This window comes from Pavona decussata, unplaced genomic scaffold, assembly GCF_977016875.1.
Source record: "Pavona decussata unplaced genomic scaffold, jaPavDecu1.1 SCAFFOLD_524, whole genome shotgun sequence".
NCBI classification, from domain to species: Eukaryota; Metazoa; Cnidaria; class Anthozoa; order Scleractinia; family Agariciidae; genus Pavona; species Pavona decussata.
In genome coordinates, this window is record NW_028145831.1 from 102501 (window position 1) to 107500 (window position 5000).

At 36.8% G+C, this 5000-nt stretch overlaps 1 long non-coding RNA gene across 9 annotated transcripts in view; it reads left to right on the plus strand.

Moving 5' to 3' along the window:
* Positions 1-5000, plus strand: part of LOC146449991 (uncharacterized) — a 22003-nt gene that overhangs the window by 703 nt on the left and 16300 nt on the right. For 2 of the 9 annotated variants that reach the window (XR_014860444.1, XR_014860438.1), the window contains exons 1-5: positions 1-168; positions 1259-1318; positions 1556-1620; positions 2992-3226; positions 3851-4122. The exon at positions 1-168 is cut by the window's left edge and continues 703 nt beyond it. This is a non-coding gene — a long non-coding RNA (uncharacterized LOC146449991). Of the gene's footprint in view, positions 169-1258; positions 1621-2991; positions 3227-3629; positions 3734-3850; positions 4123-5000 lie in introns of all 9 variants that reach the window. The other 7 variants (XR_014860436.1, XR_014860443.1, XR_014860437.1 and 4 more) reach the window with 7 other exon arrangements.

Here is a 5000-nt window from a genome sequence, read left to right on the forward strand (position 1 = left end):
TATTTTTGCGAGCTTTCTGTATTGAAGGTGAAAGCCTTATTTGTTGCCATAGAGGACAAGATCGTTTATGTACCAAGACTAAGTCTGTGGGAGCTGTTTTCCGTTATTTCGGGAATCTGAAGTGGTATGTCAGAATGGCATCAAAGAGGAACACGGAGGAAAGACAAGGTATTCACAATTTTAGAGTCATGGCTATTCATTTTGATTTAGTGAGATTGTCGTTTGTAAACAGTGTAATCCCAGTGGTTGAATATACCATTATACCAACTTTGTTTATACACTGTACCAGGTCTTTATGACTGCTGTTTTTATTTTTAATGTTGCTTATGATAACTATCTACATTTTTTGTTAGTTTGCGACCAAGATTCCACTATGGGCTATTGCCCTTCTGCCATAAACTACAATGCTGGCCAAAACAGTTGAGACATGTTCTGATTATACTAATAAGTTGAATTTCATGACAATATATTTCCAAATTACCAATCCCACCTCCCAATCTCTCACCCTAATCAATATTGTGCTGCTCAGAAAAGTGTTGTGCAAGGTTTAATGGAACCTATAGCCCCCGGGGGGGGGGGGGGTACTCCCAAAAAAATTGGATACCCTATTTATGACCAAAATCTGTGATTTTCTGTAACCTAATTATGACCTGATAGTGTCTGGTCAACTTCAATTCAAAAACCCCTGGAGCCCAGCCCATGACAAGCTGTTGTGGCACGTATGACCAGGTACACAGTTGACGTGAACACCATGATAAAGAAGTAGCTTCTTCAAAAAAGAAAAAAAAATTCAAGACTAGAGTGAAAAAATCGATACCTTATTTATTACCAAAATGACGGCAAAATGGCTAAAACTGATAGCCTATTTATGACCAAGGCGGCTGAAAAACCATACCCTTTGGCGCCGCACATACCTATATAGCTCATATAAGGGAGTACCCCCCCCCCCCCCCCGGGCCTATAGCAAAAAAGCAAATTAGCATGAACTGATGCCACCATCCTGTGTTAAATTAATTGATTTTGATAAAAAATAGTTAGCACTTGCAGTTTATTGTTTACCATGTGGCATCCTTGGAGACCCAGGGCCAGTCAGTCGGGTTGCGGGCGAAATGGCAAGACAAAAGTTTCCAAGAACGGGTGTTCTTGAAAACTTTCATTGCACCATTTCGCCTGCCCCTGACTGACTGGCCCTGGGTCTCTGATGATGACCATGTGGTGTATTGTCAACCAAACAGAATGTCTTTGTTTTCTTATCAAGGTTGAGGTATCATGGCTCCAGGGAGGACCAAAAGTTGAAAAGGAGAAAGTGTTTCTTCATGTTAGTCCCCATTGAAGACCAACTCAAAACTATTATTTTTTAAGAGTATGTGTTTAGTAAGTTTTGTATTTACAACCAACTAACATCACCTACAGTTCTAAATTCTGTCAGGTTGAAATATTCCAATGATTTAGTTGTCCACCATTGACGCTACAAATAATGTATCATATTTTACATAAGAGGAAGATAAAAGAAAAATGGCTACTTTGAAAACTAGCTTTACTCTACTTTTATCAGGAAAAGCTATGTTCTTCTGGCTGTCTTGGACTTTTTTTTAAACTTGGGAATGTGTACATGTAAGTGTGAATGAGTTGTTACAGCACTGGAAGAAAACTGTCACTCACTGGATTCATGTAAACTTTAGCCTTCTGGTTATTGTTACTAAAAACAAAACAAAACACACAAGATAATATCAAACAACAACAACAACAAACAACAACATTAACTTTAATTTTACAAACTGAAAAAAACGCCTTTGTAGCCCTCAGACTAAAGAAAAACATAAACAAAACGAGGAAGTTGTATTCCATTGTTGTTGCAAGGTTTACTTCAAGTTTATCGTAGGGTAAACTGATGTTAATGAACAGTTCTTTAATGGATGACTAACAGATACTTAACGACATTGCCCGTTTAGCAGATAAGCGTTAAATTACTTTTTTCTGTATAACGTCACAAATCTTTGAAGGCTTCAGTTCATTCACAACCATAAGTTTTCCCTCCCACCCTCCCTTGTGATTGGAATCTTTGTCTTGCCCTTTAATCCACACTACCTGTAAGTATCTCTTAGTACATCGTCTTTTGTGGATTGAGAGGTGTTTGTATCGGTTTATACAATATTAGTATCTACATGTAGTTACATGTATGTCTTTATTGTTTGTATAATGCAGGTTTCCATTCTTGTCTTGTAACAAATACCGACAGGAAAGTGCAACCCTTGGCTGCACTTTACCCCACAGTAAGGCTTAGCCCTTGGAGCCAGGTCTGGAAAAATATCCATTCCAGGGTGTTGATCCCCGGTCCTCCCTGATCTGTACTCCACTCAGGATTGCCCCCCTCCTGATTCCCCCAGTTCCCTGTGACTAGGGGATATGGGACTCACCCTGCTGGAGACTGATCAGGACCTCTGATCTGTCCAAGGTGGCTACCCCCGGTACCACCTGATCTTGTCTCCTGCCAGGAGAGCTCCACACCTGGTTTCCCTTATCCCTAGATTAGTACACTTCCCTGTCACCCATATTTTGTCCATTACTTCTGCATTATGTTCTTTCTGTGGAAATAGCTGCTAACAGTTCACAATAATTATTCTGGAGTTCATTAACATAAGCAAATTCTGGTATCTGACAAGATATAAGAAAACAAGTAAAGTACAAACCAATACTTAATCATGCATTTATGGGTCACAATTCAAGTTACTTTTTTCTGGAGCAGAGAATTCTGCAAACATGGCATTAAACCTGTATGGAAATGCAAATCTGGAGAAAAGAGCCTCTAGATAGTTTCTAAATTTAGCCTTCATTTGGTGATCATGATGAGAAAACGTTTATGTCATTTGCATTCACAACTTGGCTCATAAGAGTCCTGATTAAACAAGCAAACTAAACGTATTAATTGCATATTTATTGACACTCAGTCCTTACTGTGCATGTATGTATAATTATTTTGATTTGTCACAGGGGAGGAAGTGTGGGATCACGTGGTAAACAAGTTGACAAGGCAACACCCTTCCAAAAAATGTGACATTGTTGATGGATCATCTTACAGGAAACACTGTAAACCTGGATGATTTCTACATAACCCCAACAATTTCAGTTTGATATTCAAAACTAATGGGATTCCAGTACCCAAAAGTTCTGGTGTTAGAGTATAGCCAATTTATCTGGCAATTAATGAACTGCCTAAAGGTCAGAGGTAATTAATTTTATTTTGAAAATAGTAATAAATCTTAGATTGTTTTTCTTACCCAATATAAATAATTGACAAATTTATTATTTGTCATGTCAGCAGAATTCAGTAGGTCATTTCCGAGCTGCCTTGAACTTGTTGTTAAAATGGGGCAGCTATAAGTGCAAATCCTTTCATATGAAAATTAGTTTAATTTGTTTGCATGTGAATGACAACAAATTTTCACAATGAAAACTTTACACTTAGCCTCGCTTTTATAATGAGGTTCAAAGTAACTCGCAAATGGCCTATTGAGTCTTTAATTATTAAGTACTGATTCAGATGTTGGTATTTTTTTTCTTTTATGGCATGGATTTATTTTTAGGACAAATGCTTACATTTTTTAAATTCTTTGTGCACTTTTTGTCAGGTTCTCAAAAGGGAACTTATAGTTGTTTGGGGGCAAGGGAAGGCAAAACCTGCAATCACTTCTAACTCCTTTTTTAGTGTCTGCGCAGTCACTATGAAAAAAAGGTGTGTTATTATTTTAATAGTTACAAATAATATTATTCCCAAAAACAAAACAAAAAAAACCTCTTTATTTGTGTAAGTTTTAGCCCTTTATCATCTAAATTTTTTCTATTTTGAAAGGACTTGCTGTGAGTATGCTATCAGGAATGGTTGTATATTCCAAAGGAGCTGACTATTGGCTAGCAGTATGGATTTACAGGCTAAAGCTATAAACATCAATAATCATGCATCAGCACAATGATGAATGTGGATGCAGCACTTGTGAGGCAAGAGGCCAGCATGTATGATCTGGAAAAGGGTGGGCCAGACATTATCCATACAATCCAAATGAGAAAGAAAGAACTCATCAGAGTATCATGGAAAATGCAGGTCAAGCCATAACAACAGGAAAGGTATGTGCAATGTACTTTACATAATTTATTTTTTTTTAATAAATTGGACAGAAAAGTTAAACATGTATAAGTAAAAATTTGGTAATGTTGGAAAAGTACAAAGCTCACAATAAGTGCAAAAACAAACAAACAGACAAAGGAAAGAAGGAGAGGGATAGCTATATTTTCTGTTTTTGCTGTGTGGTAGATTTAGTGAATAATTATAATTTCCTTGAGAAGTAGAAAACCTGTTCAGTCCATAATGCTTTTGACCCAATGTTGTTCTCTATTTTCACTATGAATCTTATCAAGCATACAGCATGTTAAAGGAATACTGGGCTTCTCACCCTTCATCATCCTAGATGATCTTTTTGACCTGGCATTTCCTCCAGATTATATGCATGGAGTCTTACTCGGAGTGACAAAGGATTTACTGTCACTTTGATTTGGTGCAAAGGACAAAGATCAGGATTTTTCATTGGCCATGTAGTTAGTTTTAAGTAGAAACTGATTGTCTGAGTAGTTAATAACAAGAAATGATTAAAACAGACAGCTTTGCATAACTTTTGTTGACCAAATATAAGACTCAAATATTGAATTAATGCATTGCATTTTTGGTCTCAAACAACATCTCAGTCATGTAAATTACTAAAAACCATACAGTTAATTTAATTTTTATGCCAGTTTACAGTTGTAAGTGCTACACTGTCATGATTCATTTGATCAGACAATTTGTGATGTAAATAGCTTCTAATTAAATAAACTACTTTCTCTCGTTTTGGATACAGCATCTGAATTGTTAAGCTGGCTTTTGTTTTATGCCTTGCCCTACCTTGATGGTAATTCCTCCAAAGATATATATTTAGAGCACTTTGCCTTTCTGGTGGAAGGCATACACC